This window comes from Ovis canadensis, chromosome 15 (assembly GCF_042477335.2).
Source record: "Ovis canadensis isolate MfBH-ARS-UI-01 breed Bighorn chromosome 15, ARS-UI_OviCan_v2, whole genome shotgun sequence".
Classification (NCBI taxonomy): Eukaryota; Metazoa; Chordata; class Mammalia; order Artiodactyla; family Bovidae; genus Ovis; species Ovis canadensis.
In genome coordinates, this window is record NC_091259.1 from 61,722,022 (window position 1) to 61,740,339 (window position 18,318).

The window sequence follows — 18,318 nt, forward strand, 5'->3', positions numbered from 1 at the left end:
GCCCCTGGGTTTCCCTCCATCCTCTCATTTGCCAGCCACTTCTGTGGATGGCAGTGCAGGTGTCTGCTTCTACTCGGCCACACCCAGCACCTGGCACAGGGCCGGGTACATTATGGTCCACACAGTGGTGGTCAGTCGTCATGACCCCTGCTATTGTCCTCTTGGACAGCCCAAACCTCCTGCTCACGGAGAGTAACTTCTTCACTCATTCATTGCTCCCTCCCTTTAAATTCATGTATGTTGAGTGATATATATTCTTTAAATTCATGTATATTGAGTGATTGGGCCTCCCCCATGGCTCAGTGGGTAAAGAATCCACCTTCAATGCAGGAGACACACTTGGATTCTAGTCCTGGGTCAGGAAGCTCCCCTAGAGGAGGGTGTTCTTGCCTGGAGAATCCCATGGACCGAGTAGCCTGGTGGGCTATAGTCCAAAGGGTCGCAAAGAATAGAACATGACTGAGCGGCTAGGCATGAATTCTTAACCTCTGGACCACCAGGGAAACCCAGTTCTAATGTTCTAATATAATAGCAAATATCTCTGCTTTCATGAAATTTACTTTTCAGTACAGGGACATAGACAATAGTTAAAAAAGAAAGAAAGGTATATATTAGATGGGATACATGCTTTGGATAAAAGAAGGGACAGCACAGACAGAGGAGAGTAGGAAGTATTGGTGAGGAGGTTACCACCTTACACAGAGTAGTCAGGGAAGGTGACATTTGAGTAAAAACCTGAAGCAGAGGACGGGTACAGAGAGCCCCGAGGTGGGACGTACCTGGTCTATTCAAGCCAGGAGGCCAACAGGGCTGGGGTGGAGGGAGTGACGGCAGGGGCGGGGGGGGGGCATGTGGGGGGGACAGATGTAAACGATGATGTGCAACGTCACCGAGATTAGATCACGAAGCATCTCGAGCCCATGGTGAGGAATTTGACTTTTACTCCAATTGAAATGAAAAAGGCACTGCAGATTTCCAAGCAGAGGGTGTCCTCATGTGCCTTGTGAGTTAAATAGACCAAGGGGCAGAGGGTAGAAGCAGGGGGAGAGGAAAGTGGCATCAGATGAGAGGATCGGGGCAACAGCAGGGCAGTGAAGTAATCAGACGCTGGGCTGTCCTTGGGAGGTATAACCACCGGATTTCCTAGTGAATGGAATGTCGGTTGTGAGAGAAAGGACAGAGTCAGCTATGACCCCGAGTGTTTGAGCGAACCCCTCCATGGCTGGTGCCGCCAGGATCTGACACGGAGGAAGGCGACAACATGAGCAGATGTAGGGGCAGATCAGAACTCAAGCTCGGATATACGGGTTCTCAGATGTCTCTTAGACATCCAGGTGGAGATGTTAGGCAAACAGCTGGGCTTGCATGTCTGGGGGCTGAGAGAAGTCTGGAAACTGGGGAGCTGCTGCTGGTTTCTCCTCTTCCGTAGGTATGCGAGTCCTGGAGCTCAGTTTTGAGGCTTCTCTTCTCCAGAGGAGCCCTTTCCTTATCAAGCTCATCCAATCGCAAGACTTTAAATACCTTCTCTGTGTCTACAGCTCCCATAGATGTGATGGCTGGGGCTCTAGCCACCCTCTGGGTCTTTAAAGATACGGGCCACAACCTAGGGTTGGAGGAGCTATGAGCTAAGGAGCCTGAAATCCTGAGAATGTAGCAGAGCAGTGCCCGCATGCCACCCTTGAACCATCTATTTCCAGACTTTTATAGGAGAGAGAAAAAAACTCTCTTGTTGAAGCCAAAATGATTCTGTTGCTTGTGTGTGTGTGCTAAGTCGCTTCAGTCGTGTCTGACTCTGTGCGACCCTATGGACTGTACGTAGCCTGTCAGGCTCCTCTGCCCATGGGATTCTCCAGGCAAGAATACTGGAGCCATGCCCTTCTCCACGGGATCTTCCCAACCCAAGGGTCAAACCTGTGTCTCTATGTATGCTGCATCGGCAGGCAGGTTCTTTACCACTAGCGCCACCTGGGAAGCCCTCTGTTATTTATAATTGAACTTAATCCTGCAACAATACCTCCCATTTTCTGTGTTGTCCCATGTTCATCCTCACAGAGGGCCTGTCGAATGGATGCTACACATCTCATTTTAGAGAAGAGGAAAGGGGGCTCAGGGATTTTAGGCAAGTGGCTAGTGCAAAGCCAAAGCAGATTCAAGCCCTGGGCACCCTGACTCCTGACCCTACTCTGTCTACAGCCCCTGGGACCACAACCAGGCTGACCTCCCTGTGTGCACTAACATGGTCTGGATTTCTCAGGTCCTTCATCCGGGGCCTGGAAGCATCAGATGAGCAGGAGGAGCCGTCATGGGGTCAGAGCTGTTGCAGGGTGACAGCTGTCCTTCTTTTAACACTGGAAGTCCCATATCCCTCGATCATGGGCAAACCCAGACAGGTGGTCACCCCAGAGCTCTGGTCTAGCCAGGACCCATTACCACCTCTGTGGGCACACAGACCTTGAGCCATTACAACCTTCTCATTACCAGGTGTATATTCCCTCCTCATCCCTGAGCTCTGGGAGCTTTCTGAGCTGGGACCTTGGCTGGGAGTGTCCCCACCACTCAGAACAGTGCCAGACACAAAGTAGGTGCTCAATAAATCATTCTGGAGCCTCTCCTCCTCCCACTCCTCTGTGGCATCCTAGACAGCATCTCTTCTTTGGGCATCAGCTGAAGCTGATACTCAGCCCTCCACCCAAGGCTGCAGGCAGGTCCTGCTCACAGGACCCCACCCCAGGGCACTGGGCAGAGGCAGAATTACTGCACAGAACACCGGAGCACATGGAGCCAAGAGTCTGACTCAGTGCTCCAAATGGGAAATGGCTGTTATCATAAAAGCAGTGGTAGGGAGACACCCCGAGGAAAGTTTTGAGGACAATGTGTGAGCATCCTCAGTCACTCAGTTGTGTCTGACTCTTTGCGATCCCATGGACTGCAGCCTGCCAGGCTCCTCTGTCCATGAAAGTTTCCAGGCAAGAATACTGAAGTCGGTTGCCGTTTCCTACTCTAGGAATCTTCCCGACTCAAGGATCGAACCCACGTCTCCTGCATCTCCTGCATCTCCTGCATTGGCAGATGGATTCTTTACCACTGAACCACCTGGGAAACCCTTTGAGGATGACATGGGCAGGCATTTGGGAAACTTCATTTTGCTCTGTGGAAGGTGGGACAGAAAGGGTGGGAATGAAGGAGCAAGACAGTGAGGAGACAGTTCCTGGAATCTGAAGAGACGGGATGAAGGTTTGATTCCTCGGGGAAGGAAGCAATGGGGAGTATGAAAGATGGGGGAGCTGGGAAAACTTAGAGACACAGCTCAGCTGCTGGTGGTCTGACCCCTCCCACCTTTGAGTTCTGGGTCCTTCCTAGGACTAAATACCTGTGCAAAACGAAGATGTGGGGCTCCATGTCCAAAAATTATTAAGAATTTCAAGAAAGAAGTTGCAAATATTGCACCAGACATATTTACATTAACTCATTGTTCATCTGAAATTCAGCTTTAACTAGGAGTCTTGTACTTTAGCTGGCAACTCTACCTGATGCATCCTGGTGTCTCCTCCATTACTTGGGGCTCCTAGGAAAAGGAACGTCAAACTTTAGCCTGCATCATAATCACCTGGAAGGCTTGTTAAAATAGATTTCTAGGCTCCACTCAAGAGTTTTTGAATCACATAGGCCTGGGGTGGAGCCCCAAAATTTCATTTTTAACAAGTTCCAAGGTGATGCTGATGCTGTTGGTCCTGGGTATACATTCCGAGACTCGCAGTTCAGGTGTCCGTTTCTCTGCTGAAGCCCGTAAAGTCTCCAGAAAAGTGCAGTGACAAAAATGACCACCAGAGGGAGCAAAAGGCACTCACTGTCTTGGAATTGAGCTTAGACCTTCGCTGAGCATTTGCTCTGTGCCTGACCATGTCCAGGGCCCTGGCTGTGATGAAAATACGGGTCAGGCTCAGTGTCTGCTCTTGAAAAGCTCAGGGTCCGGTTAGGGAGAAAGAGGTGTTAACTGGCAATTGGTGCAGAGGGTGCTGGGAGCACAGAGCAGTGGGTTCTTGCTGTTCTGAGAACATGCCTAATTTGTTCTAGCCTTGGGGCCCTTACACATGAAGTTCCTTCTGCTTGGAATGCTCTCCTCCACTCTAAGGCTTTTGGAGGTGTGGCTTCGTTGGCAGGCGAAGAGTGACTCCCAAAGATGTCTGGGTCCGGATTCCTGCGTATGTTTTAACTGCCATGGTATAGGGCACTTGGCAGATGTGATGGGTCTTGAGATAGATTGCCTGGAGGCCCTGTGTAACCACAGAGGTCCTGTGGGAGCATAGAAAAGGCTGGGGGAAGTCAGGCCTGAGCCATGAGACGGGTCACCCAGGAGGGAAGAAGAGGAGTAAGGGCATTCTGCAAACAGGAATCCACAAGTGCAAGGCCATTCAGGCTGGAAAAAATCAGGTGTTCTCAAGAACAAGTACAGAGGTGGGGAACAGAGTTGGAGGTGAACACTTGGCCAGGCTGGTGAGGGATTAGTTGGACCCTGAGGGTCTCAGGGAGCTTCAGGAGGATTCAACTGATGGTATGTTAGACCTTCACTGTTGACCCTCTGGCAATGGTGTGCAGGAGCAAAGACCAGAGACAGGGAAGCTAGTGAAGAGGCTGCTGCAACGGTCCAGGAAGAGGTGATAAGACAAAGCAAGAATGACAACAGTCTCATTCATTCATTCATTCATTCCATGTATTTACGGGACAACTTCTCTGATCCAAACCCTGGGCTGGGTACTGGGACTTGCTGGACTTCTCAGAGAGTTTACAACCTAACAGGAAAGGCCACCAACCAACAGTGCATGGCACAGTTAGGCAGCTGGTGATAGCCGTGGTCCCTGAGGTATCGGGAACCCAAATGGCAGAGTCTGGGCAGAAGTGGGAGTGGGGGGCATCTCCTAGGAGAGCCTCTGACCTGGGCATCCTAACCTTGTGAGCACAGATGCCTCATTCAGCCAAACTCTGATGCCCTCCCCTCTGCAGCCCAGAGCTAACAATATGGCCATTGAAGGTCGCTGCCACCACTCGAGGTCCAGCCTTTCCTGCCCCCTCCCGCCCTCGGCCACACAATCCTTGCCTTCAGCAGGGAAGAAAGAGCAGGATTATATGTAGGTAGCAGGGGCTGGGCCCACTCCTCCACCAAAGTCAGTCTAGCCCCCAGCTCCAGGTGGGCACCGGGTTGGCACGTTCCTCAAACACCCAAGGCTCTTATGCTAAGCATGTGAAGGGTCACCCAGCAAGAAGCAGGGGGAGAGAGGAGATGACCTTCAGTGCTGAGAGGAGGCTCTTTAAGGGCTGTCTTGGCTGCTCAGGATTCCTGGAACATACCACATTCATCTGCAAGGGTGAGACTGGCCCCACGGATGAAATGAATTAAAGTCAGGCTACCTGGAGCACTGCTCTCTGGAAGGCTGGCCTCCTTGCTATTCTGAGGACATGCCTCATTTGTTCTAGCCTTGGGGTTTTGCACATGTAGTTCCCTCTGTTAGGGATGCTCTCCTCCACTCGAAGGCTTTCAGGGGTTTAACTTTATTGGTAGGCAGGAGAGTGACTCCCAAAGATGTCTGGGTCCTGATCCCTGCATATATTTTGGCTGCCATGGTAAAGGGCACTTGGCAGATGTGATTAAATGATGGGTCTTGAGATAGAGAGATTACCTGGTGGCCCTGTGTAAACACAAAGGTCCTCATATGAGTGAGGAGGGGACAGGGGTCAGAGACAGAGATGTGATGACGGAAGCAGAGATCAGAGGAAGGGGCAGTTGTGAAGATGATACACTCCTGGCGTTGAGCATGGAGGAAGGGGCCTTGGGTCAAGGAGTGCAGGCAGCTTCCTAGAAACTGGAAAGGACAAGAAACAGACTTGCCCCAGAGCTTCCAGAAGCAACACAGCCCTGCTGATCCATTCTAGTGTTCTGACATCCAGAACTATAAGAAGATACACCTTTACTGTTTTAAGTCACTAAGTTTATGGTAATTTGTTGCAGCAGCAATAGGAAACCAGTACAGCTTCTCATCATTCAGGCCCTGCGGTAAAGTACTCAGCTCCCTGCCTGCAGCCACCGGCTTTGGTTTCTTCATAGCGTTTACCTTTATCTGGAATGATCAGATCTGTTTCTGAGTGTATAGCCTGCCTCCTCCAGCTGCATATGCGTCTCCCCGAGAGCAAGGTCCTTTTTGTTCCCTCCTTTGTCCTTGCACCCTGAGTCCTTATGAATATTGGTTGCATGAAAGAAGGAATAAATAAAATAAAAGGCTTAAGGGACTTTCCTGGTGGTCCAATGGCTAAGGCTCCACACCCCCAATCGGGGCACGGTGGGGGGGCGCCCAGGTTCAGTCCCCAGTCAGGGAACTAAATCCACATACTGCAAATAAGACCTGATGCAGCACCCCCTCCAAAGAAATAACAGGCTTAATATGCTCTCTCCCTCTTGTGCACATTGAAGGCAAGGGCGGGGAGAAGCTGTGACTGGCGGGGGAAGGCTATGAAAAGGCAGAAGGGGTCTTGAGAGCTTGGAGGATGGAAGGAGGGGTATGGAGGGTGGGAGACTGGATCCCTGGATGTCCATGGGCGCTGCAGGGTCCCTAACACAGAACTCGTGCATGAACTTTCTAGTGGACGCGGCTCTCTAGTTTCAAATTCAGCACATTTTTCTTTTGTCCCTCAAGCTGGAACACAGGCTGCTGAAAGGAACCATTGCTCTCACTTTGCAGATGGGGGCATGGAGTCTCTGGACAGTGATTTGACAGTGGGAAGACACCCAGGTGCATCTCTGGCAAGGGATCATGGGATCTGAGAGGTGCCTGAGGCTGTCCTGTCCCCTCTCCCTCCCAACACAGGCCCCACAGGCTTCCAGCTGCTGGACAGCCCTCTTTCTAGTTGTCTGACGCCCTTTCCTTCTCATCTGCTCTCAAAGCTGGACCAGGGAGAGGTGAGTGAGGAATTCACCCTGGCTGCAAATTAAAAGGGGCACCCCAAACCTCAATAATTAAAAAAAATCTTCTCATGCAATATTTTTTAAAAAATCAAAATTAATATTAAAAAATCCATGATGAATGAAATATCAACATTTTAAATAAGTAGTTTTGTTTTTTGCTTATCAGGCTCCAACATAACTTGACATGGTATTGTTTTATTCTTATACAGGACTGGCTACACGTTGTGTGGGGCCCCTGCTTCAAAATTTATTCTGAATTTCAAGATGGCAACCAAGTCCGGTACTCTGTCACACTGCACAGGTTGTACGCCCATGAAGTTGGCCCTGATCCTGTCTTTATTAAAATGTTGATATTTTGTTCATCTTTTTTTTTTTAACATTGACTTCTAAAAATATTGCTTGAAAATATTACTTATCTTTATTCCTGTGGCTTTTGTGCACCTGGGGAGAGCCCCTCCCTTTTTTCACCCTCCCCAAGCTTTCTCTGCTTGATGTGAGCTCCTTCTTCACCCCAGGCTGCCTCCTCCAGGAAGTCTTCCCTGCTTTCCCATCCCTGCATAGTCTCTGGCAGCCCTCTGCCTTCTCCCCTGTGTCACAGCCCAGATCACCCTATGTGGGCTCTGTTGCTTAAGGATGGGGAGAAGATTTGATTTGTTTCCATGTTCCCAGCACAGGGCCTGGCTCAGAAGAGTTGCTCCGGAAAAACTGGTTTTCAGTGAAAATGAGTGACCCGAGGAGTATGGAATTCTATGTCAACAGGATACCTTTGTCAAGTCCTTCTGTCTTGAGAAGGACCTTAGTAAACCCCCCTGGAAATGCTCAGTGGTGGCAGAGCCAGCTGTGTGGACGCTGGGCCTGCTGGTCCCCCACACCCCTCCCCCGAGACACTGTGGGAGACCCAGCCCCATTCCAGGTGGCAGGGCAGACCTCTGGCAGGAGGCGGGTATGGACCAGTGCTGTTGACATGGAGGAAGGCAGTGTGCGCCCACAATTGGGACTTCGCTATCGGGGCAACCTCGTCTCTGGCCTGTGATGGCCCCTGCCTGTGGCCTGTCACTGACCCATTGTTCTCTGTACAAGCCACGCTGAGCTGCTGGGTGGCACCTGGCCTCAGGGGCTCATGGTTTTGCTCCTATAACCAGGCTTCTTGCCCTGTTCCTGGGACCAAGCTTGCCTAGATTTATAGCTGAGACCCTTTCTGACACTCAGCCCCATTCCTGCCAGTCTTTCAGGGCAGGGCTTCTGAGTCAGGGAGTTTGAGGGAACTGCCTACGTGTCCCTGAGCTTGAAGCCTATCCCTTTAGATCAGGGGTCCCCAACCTCTGGGCCACGGACCAGTACCTCCTGAGATCACCAGCAGCATTAGATTAGAAAATAAAGTGCAGAAGAAATGTCATGCATTTGAATCAAACTGAAACCGTCCCCCAACTCCTGGTCTGTGGAAAAACTGTTTTCCATGAAATTGGTCCCTGGTGCCAAAAAGGTTGGGGATCCCTGCTGTAAATCACCAACTGTATCCTGGGGCCCCATCGCACCTGGCCGTCACTTGTCCAAATCCCCCTTCTTTGTGGGCCTGACCCTGGGGCCTGGGCAGAGTTAACAAAGAGGAGGCATGTAGCAGCCTGGGACAGCTCTGAGGGGTGTCAGTGATGCTAGTCTGAGATTCCTCAGTTGGCTGCAGTAAACAGAACCTGGACCCAAGCAGGGAAACCTGGCTTCAAATCCAGGCTCTATCATTCCTGGGCTTTTTGAGGCTCAGTTTCTTGACTTGCAAATTAGGAGTTAAAATGCCTGCCTCTTAGCAGGGATATGGGAGTTAACAGAGAATGCAAGAGTTCCCTGTACAAAGTCAAAGTGTTAGTTACTCAGTCGTGTCTGACTCTTTGTGACCCCATGGACCCCAGAGAACCCACCAGGCTCCTCTGTCCATGAATTCTCCAGGCAGGAATACTGGAGTGGGTTGCCATTTCCTTCTCCACGGATGTTCTCAACCCAGGGATCAAACCCAGGTCTCCTGCATTGCAGGCAGATTCTTTACCATCTGAGCCACATGGAAGTGGCTCCCTGCACAAAGCAGGCATCAATAAATGATAATTCCCTTTCTCCTGTGCCAAGTTTGAGTGCCCAGACTGGTCAGCTGTGCCCCTGGTGACCCCCACCCCTGCTCCAGCTCCCAAGCCTTGAGTTCTTTTCCACAACTTTCTGTCTTGGCAAAAGAGATGGGGAAGCTGAGGTTCAGAGGGATCAGGGACTTGCCCAAAGTCACATACAGCGTCAGAGGCTTAGCACAGACTGAAACCCCGGGGCCTGATGCTCGTCTAGCCTGGGCTCCCATCTCCCTATCTGGCCTGGAGAACGCGGAGCCCGAGAAGGACATCTAAGCAGCAGCATCCTCTGGGGCCCCTCCCCCACCTCAGGCACCGGCAGAGAGCCCAGGGCTCTTGGTGCTTCCATGAAAGGCGTATTTCCCTCCTGAGTCAGAGCAGACCCAGAACAGACAGCTCCAGCCTGCCCTGAGAGCCGGCCCCTGCTCTCCCCGCTGGAACCTCTGGGCAGTGGCCAGCACAGCTGCATCCCCTCGGCAGGGCCTGCAACGATAGGCCCACGTTGCATCAGCTGGTCCTGTCCCTGAGCCGGCTCCTGCCCGCCAGCCAATGGGGTCCAGCCGAGTGTACAGATCCCGGCTCTGACCAACTCCACCCGCCACGGAATCACCGCATGGTCTGGTCCTCCCTCGGCTTTCTCTGTGAGGGAGGAGGGGATGGAGGGCATCATCGTGGCTCTATTGCGTCCAGCATGGCCTTCCTCCCTGTATACCCAGGCCCTGCCAGCTCCTCCTTGATTCTCCCTCCTGAAGGTGGCAGGGATTCCCCGCTCTGCCTGGCAGGGCCTGTTTCTCCCCAGCCTCTGTTCTTCTCCCCCTCTGTGCCTGCCCTCCCCGACACTGACCATCCCACAGCATCCGTCACTCTCCTGTACCCTGACTCCCAACTGTCCTCTCCAGCCTGGCTTCGGCCAGACTCACCAATGCTATGGCCTCCTGGGTGCCTCCAGTCTGCAGACCACGGAGTTCATTGCTTCCGCCTAGAGTCTCCATCTCAGAGAGGACCTGCAGACCCAGGCCAGACCCCTGGGAGCCCCCCTGCCTCCTTCTCCCTGGCCCTCCATGCCCCAGTCCACTGCTGGATGCTCTTAGCCCCGTGGCCCCTCCCTGGATCCAGGCATCAGCATCTTCTTTTTCTTTTAATTTTTTATTTCCCATTGAGATATTGGCAATTAACAATGTTGTGATAGTTTTAGAGGAACAGTGAAGGGACTCAGCCATACATATACATGCATCCATTCTTCTCAAACTCCCTTCCCATCCAAGATGCCACATAAGGTGAAGCAAAGTTCCAAGGACACACCAGCGTTTTGTGCTGGGTTATTGTGACATTTTCCTCTCGAGCCTCCCTCTGACCCTCTCCGCTCACCAGATACAGAACTCTTTAAATACTCCAATATGACCTTGTCACTGTCCTACTAAATTCCCTTCCGGTGGGGGGGGGGGGTCTCCCAAGCTCCTGTGAGACTGGCCTGGCCATTTTCTGCAGCTTTGCACTTCTGTTCCAGGTGGCATTAGTGGTAAAGAACCCGCCTGCTAATGCAGGAGACATAAGAGGTGAGTTTGATCCCTGGGTCGGGAAGATCCCCTGGAGGAGAGCATGACAACCTGTTCCAGTATTCTTGCCCTGAGAATCCCACAGACAGAGGAGCCTGGGGGCTATAGTCCACCGGGTCGCACAGAATCAGACACGACTAAAGCGGCTCAGCACACGCTCCTGTTCCCATACGTGGTCACCTTTGTCAGGACGCTTTTGCCTGCTCTGGCTGCGTGCCATGAAAGCCTGGTACAGTTCAGCTTATTCTAGCCTGAGGCCAAAAGCCTGTGGGGGTAGAAAACGCCTGGCTCCCCAGCCTCCCAGCTTCCACAGAGCTGCAACAAGGGGGCCGAGCCTGGGCCCTGTCACAGCGCCTACTCAGGCATGGCTTCAGACCTAGCTTGATCTCCCACTGAATGTTGCTTGTCTATTTACTTTGTTGTTGCTGTTTAGTTGCTAAGTCACGTCCAGTTCTTCGCAACCCCATGGACTGTAGCCCACCAGGCTTCTCTGTCCATGGGATTTCCCAGGCAAGAATACTGGAGTGGGTTGCCATTTCCTCCTCCAGCGGATCTTCCCAATTCAGGGATTAAACCCATGTCTCCTGCATTGGCAGGCAGATACTTTACCACTGAGCCATCAGGGAAACCCTCTATTTACTGATAGCTAAAAACTGATTATAAAAGTAATATATGCTATTGAAAAAATTCAGAGAAACAGAGAATTGAAAACAGAAACATAAGGTATTTCCATCTCCAAAGATAAACAGTATTAAGTCATTTAAGAGTATTTCCTTCTGGCCTTTTTAAATGAATATTATGCATCTCTCTCTCTACTTTTTAAATGCACATTCATTGAGAAATGCGCTTCCCTGGTGGCTCAGCTTGTAAAGAATCCGCCTGCAATGTGGGAGACCTGGGTTCGATCTCTGGGTTGGGGAGATCCACTGGAGAAGGGAACGGCTACCCACCCCAGTATTCTGGCCTGGAGAATTCCATGGGATTGCAAAGAGTCGGACATGACTGAGCGACTTTCACTTTCATTGAGAAAAAAGCTCCAAAGAGTAGAAATGGTTGAAAAATCAGATGGAAATTACCTAATAACAGAAGTTGACTTTTTGGTGAAATGTGAACACTCTTTCACAGTTCTGTGCCTCTCTGCATATAGAATTTTCATAAACATGCTGTTTTATAAGCTGTTCCATTTTTTTATCCACCAGTCCATTAAGCTCTCTTCTTCTGCTTAAGGATTAACAGGGCTTCCACCTTTATTTCGGCTGCCAGTTTTCCTCCCTTATTGACATTGTCTCTAATTCTGATCTCACTCTTACAAATGAGGCCAGGGCTTCCCAGATGGGTCAGTGGGTAAAGAATCTGCCTGCAGTACAGGAGATGCCCTGGACTGGGAAGATCCCCTGGAGGAGGGCATGGCAACCCATTCCAGTATTCTTGCCTGGAGAATTCCATGGACAGAGGAGCCTGTCGGGCTACAGTCCTTGGGGTCACAAAGAGTCAGACATGACTTAGCACGCACAAATAAGGCCATAATGAACATTCTTGTACATGTATCTACACTCATGTTTTTTAAAAATAATTTCCTTATACTATGTTCCTCAAAATTGTTTTTTTCTCCCCAAAGAACAAATAAAAAAGATACAAATAAACTTATTAACAAGACAGAACTAGACCCACAGACATAGAAAACAAATTTATGGTTACCAGGGGAAAAGGCAGGGGATAAATTAGGAGGTTGGGATGCACACATATCTACTACTATATGTATATTGTAAAATAGATAGCTAACAAGGACCTATTGTGTAGCACAGGGAACTGTATCCAATATTTTGCAAAAATCTACAAGGGAAAAAATCTGAGAAAGAATGTATATTCCATACACATATGTGTGTGTGTTCAGTTGCTCAATACTGTCTGATTCTTCGTGATCCCATGGACTGTAGTCCCTGCGAGGCTACTCTGCCTGCTCCAGGCAAGAATTATGGAGTAGTATCCATCCCCTTCTCCAGGAGATCTTCCCAACCCAGGGGTTCTTGCTTTGCAGGTGGATTCTTTATCATCTGAACCACCCGGGAAACCTGCATCCCTATATACATCTTACTGAATCACTGTGCTGTACACCTGATACTAACATGACATTGTAAATCAACTATGCTTCAATATAGTTATTTTTTTAATAAAAATTTTTTAAAGAACAAATAAAACTTTAACATTTGTGAATAGGAAATGCATTCACGTAGCCTCCGAATTCATACCGGATGGCAGACAGCCTTACCCCTCCCCCTCTCCCTCTCACATCCAGTCCTTCCCTGGCCATCAAGGAGTGTTACCAGTTTCTACCCGACTACTGGGACTGTCTGTACTGATCTAAGTAACACTTGCCTTCACTTCAGCTCTGAGATCAGAATCAACATCAAGACATAAATAACTTCCTCACTTTTTATTTCTCCTGGTCTTCCCACCTCCTACTGATGGAAAGTAAGGTTGTTTCCAAGTTTCACAATTGCAAACAATGCTGCAGGGAGTTATTCAGTACTCTGTTTAAAGCTCCCAGTGTAAACTGCCTTCTAGAAAGAGTGTACCCATTTCTCCTCAAGCCAACACCTGGAGGAAACCTTCTTCCTGTTTAAAATGAAATCCCTCAGATGCTTCCAGATCCTGCTCATTTCTTCATGTTACAGGTGAGGAAACAAAGGCACAGAGAGGTGCAGCGGCTTTCCAAGGTCGCTGGCTGAGAGGTGGCACCCAGGCTTCCTGACTTCTGGGCTGGGTACTTCCTCCTTTGCTGGGCTGCCACCTCGGCCTCTGTCTCCCCTGAAAGGCCCCATTCCAGCCCTTTGCTACCCTCTTGTGTCTGTGCAAGGCCAGGTGTGAGTGGAAATGACAGGATGGACAGAGCCGGAATGGTCCCAAGTAGCTTCTTAATATTAGGAAGGATTTTTAAATTTTATTTATTTCTTAATTATTTGCCTGCTCTGGGTCCTAGCTGCGGTGTGTGGGATCTAGCTTCTTGACCAGGGATTGAACCCAGGCCCCCTGCATTGGGAGCATGGAGTCTTGGCCACTGGACCACCAGGGAAGACCAAAGTTAGGAAGGATTTGACCAGGTGATGAAGAGGTGAGCAGAGATCCTAACGTCGTGCAGTTCTCAAAGTGCTCTCCAACTTGCTTCATTTGTTCTTCTCATCATCCTCCAGTCCGTCATTCCTATTTGTCAGAGGTGGGGGCTAGACCACGGGCACAGAGCTAAAACACAGCAGAGCTGGGCCAGGATTCCAGATCTCCTGACCCCCGAGCCAGGGCTTCTCATATTCTATAATGCCAGGATGGCTATACTGGACTGAAGCAGATTAGGGCTGGGAGTGGGGTGGTCAGAGCTCAGGGGCCCTTTTCTGAGTGTCAGAGACCCTAAGACAGGGAAGGCAGCCCTACAGCTGATCTGGGCATCCCTATTGTTACAGTTGCCAGCGTTACCTGGGGGAGAAAAGAAGATCTGGGCACTGGGCAAGTGGGTGGGTAGAGAGGCAACAGGGGAAGGGAAAAGCCAAGAAGGCATGTAATAGCCATGTGACCATGCTACCAAGTCTCCAGCCTGGCAGCTGGAGCCACTTCCATAGGTTGCCAGAGGCGGCCTGGGAGAGGGAGACTGGCAGAAGGAAGAGAGCTCCCAGTCCCAAAGCTGAGCTTTCTTAACAGCATCCTCCCTTGCTCTGGCCCTAAGAAGACAGTCTCTCACCAGGAGCCCCAAGTAGCTGTACTTGCAAACTGGCTTGCCACAAAGGGCCACAAAGGGGCTTGAACTTTCTCCTGGGGCCACTTACTGTTCAGTCACTGAGTCGTGTCCGACTTTTTGCGACCTCATAGACTACAGCACACCAGGCTTCCCTGTCCTTCACCATCTCCCCGAGTTTGTTCAAACTCATGTCCATTGAGTTGATGATGTCATCTAACCATCTCCTCCTCAACCCCCTTCTCCTCCTGCCCTCAATCATTCCCAGCATCAGGGGCTTGTCCAAGGGGGCCACTAGGAGCCACAGAAGGGTTTTGAGCAGGTGCAATGGACAGAGCCCTGGTCTGGCATCAGGGGACCTGTCCTGTGTTCTGCACCTGGCTCATTCCATTTCCCAGTGGGAACTGTATCCCTGCCTTGTCGGGTTTTGGACCCGACACACGGTAGATGCTCAAGAAATGTCTTCAGGTTTTGGGGTGAAGGCAGGAGGGAATGTCAACTGGCAGGAGGTGGGGTGCCAAGGAGAAGTCACACTCTCTCATTTTACAACTGGGAACTGAAGCCCAGAGAGGGAAAGTGACTTCCCCAAGGCTTCACAGCTAATAAGGGGTGAAGGAGCCCAGCTCTGCTCTGTGTCCTCCCCTCCTCCCCTTGAGCCTGAGCCTGTGTACAGGTACCTATCAGGCATGTGTGCCACATGTGAGGGCATTTATGTTGCTAAAGAGCTAGGCAGACGTGTGTGCGTGTGGATTGCGTGAAGGGGCCGCAGCGGGCAGGTGGACACACGTGTGCCTGAAGTGTCACGTGCCAGTGGGCATGTCTCCTGGGCGTCCTGTTGGGCGTCAGGCACCAGGAGGACTGTAGGAGGGTCGGGGTGGGGCTTGCTCTGGGAGGAGGAGGGAGGAATCATGTGTCGGCCCACCCTTCACGGGCCTCCCACCCTCCAACGTGGCAGCTCACAGGACAGCCCTTTGGGTCAGAAGGCCCCACACTTAATGAGAGAGCATCAGAGCTTGCAGAAATTGCATTTCCCTGACTCATGCTTGGGACTGCGAGCACATTCTTGGCTTCTGGACAGCATCTCAGAGAACTGCCCGTGGCAGCCCTGGTTTCGCAGGGAGAGGGCCCACCAGGGGCTGGTCACCCCAGCCTTTCTTGGCCACAGTCTGGTCCTCTGTAAAAAGAAGAAAAGGATGACATTTCCTTCCAATTAACGCCCTACAATTAAAAGTAAGATACTGTTTAGGGTGCCTGGCCACAGCATTCAAAGTGCCCCGAGAATGTCACCTCCTTATCCTTTCCCGGCCCCCACTCCCCATCTATCATGGACAAACAACTCAAATCCCAGTTCTAAATGCAACTTGCTATAACGGCTTGAACTTAGCCTCAGTTTCTTGTATTTAAAATGGAGCTATTCATCTTAACCTGAGAGTATTAAATATGATAATATGAACAAACTGGGCGCTTAACATGTTAGTTTCTGTCCTAGAATTCTATAGGGTGAGGACTGCCTGAATCTAGCCACCAGGGCTAAAGACAGCTGTTTCTGCAATACCTGGTGGAACTGGGCCTGCCTACCTGGAAGGCCCAGCTAGAGATGATGTGGGAGAAGGAGGGCTGAGGCCTAGGGCTTGGGCTCTGGTCTAGATCCACCTCTGAACTGCTCTGTGACCTTGGACAAATTGCTGGCCCTCTCTGGGGCCCAGTTTTCTTTTTCCTTTCTGTACAATATGAATGAAGTTGCATTCTATGGTTTTCTACTTCCTCCTGACCATACCGCTTGGTCCCTAGGATTTCCAGCTGAGCCCCTGTCAGGGTGGGGTGGGGTGGGTGGGCTCCTGCTGGGAGCGGAGACACAGGAGGAACACACACCTGAAATGCTCAAGAGTTTCTCCGCCTTTCAGATTCTTTCCTCCTTCCAAAGAGTGCCTTTCCCAGAAAGTGTAGCCTGGGAGTGTGGGGGAAGGGCTGCAGTCAGCAAGGCCAGGGCTGGGCTCAGAGCTAAGAATACTGTGGCAAAGGCTCTTGAAACTTTTTTGCTGATGTTGGAAATTTAAAGGAGCCGTTGCCTTACTTTCTTCAGGGAGGTTGCAGGAGGCTGTGATTGGAGTCCAGCTACTCAGGCAGACACTTCCCATCACTCACTCACTGGCCATGGTTCATCGTGTGCCTTTTCTGGGCATACTCTGTGCTGGGTACTGGGGACTCAGAGGGAGAAGAACTCTCTGCCCATCCAAAATCGCCAGTGACATTCAGGGACATTATAGGGTGATGACACAGAGATAATGCAGCAGAATGCCATAGAGGAAGCTTCTGACCCAGTCTGAGCTAAGGTAGAGTCTAATAAGACTGGGAGAGGGTCTCCAGTGCCCTCCCACAAGCCTCAGCTTCCCTATTTGTATTTGGAGGGCATTGGTCCTTTCTACTCTGACCTTCTAAGGTACTGGGCTTATCTAACAGCATGCGCTTCAGTTGACCCTGACCCCTAGGTGCGGTCCCTGAGAGTTGTAGCACTCAGCTTCCTCCCAGAGTTCTGGTGAGGCCTCGGAGAGCTAAGAGTTTAGAGGAAAGGTATAGAGCAAAGGTAATCTCTGTGGGATTCAGACATCTGGACCTGCCGGTAATCAAGGCAAACATCTCCTTTCTATTAGCTTTGATGGACCCTTAGCTGACTGGCCAGGCTTCCCTTATGGCTCAGCTGGTAAAGACCAAGTGAAGACCAAGTGAAGTCGCTCAGTCGTGTCCGACTCTTTGCAACCTCATGGACTGTAGCCTACCACGTTCCTCCATTCATGGGATTTTCCAGGAAAGAGTACTGGAGTGGATTGCCATTTCCCTCTCCAGAGGATTTTCCCAACCCAGGGATCGAACCCGGGTCTCCTGCATTGTAGGCACACATTTTACCATCTGAGCCATCCGCCTGCAATGTGGGGGACCTGGGTTTGATCCCTGGGTTGGGAAGATCCCCTGGAGAAGGGAAAGGTTACCCACTCCAGTATTCCGGCCTGGAGAATTCCATGGACTGTATAGTCCATGGGGTCGCAAAGAGTTGCAAAGGCTGCTGGTGTTCACAGTCTGATTACAAGGACTGTGGGAAATCTTAGATCCCAAGAGCTTTAGCTTTAGAGCTTTCACTCCCGGGCTGCTTTGTGACTTTCACTTCACTAGCTGACTGGTCAGTTACCACCTGAGGTCCAAACTGAGGGTGGGATGGGGGGTGGGCTAGAGGGTGGACGGGCCTGGGACCCAGGTGGTTTCCTCAGTTTCCTCGAATAGCAAGAACTTCTTAAAAGCAATACACAGACGAGGCAAGAGGAAGTACATGAAAACCAGGACAGCCAGGTCAAAGATATGGACACCACCCTGAGGCTGAGAGTTTGTCAATGATCAGACCTGTCCAAAGAAAAGGATACTGGGCTGCCTACGAGGGAGGTGAGCTCCCTGTTCTTGGAGGAGCCTGGGTGCTTGCCTTTTTGGGATTCTTGCCTTTTGGGGTTCAGAGAGGACTTCTGCCTGCGGCTGCAGACAAGAACTCATGACCTCTAAGATGCCTCGCAGTCCAGAGTCCTCAATATTTTTATTCTAAGATTCTTTGACTTTGAGTCTTTAAAAAATTTTATTTATTTGGCTGCATTGGGTCTTAGTTGCAGCATGTGGGACCTTCACTGCATTGTGCACAATCTTTCATTGTGGCTCAAGGACTCTAGTTGTGGCAGGTGGGCTCAATAGTTGAGGTGAGGCATGTTGGATCTCAGTTCCCTGAACAGGGATCGAACCCTTGTTCCCTGCATCACAAGGAGTGTTCTTAACCACTGAACCACCAGGGAAGTCCCTGACTGAGATCCAACATTCTAAGATTCCTTAGATGAATTCAAAGATCCCACAGGAATATCATATTCTGTGCTGACCACCTTAAGATTCTAGTAATCTCTGATTCTTTGACTTTGATTTGAAGAGACTAAAGCTCTTGGGATCTAA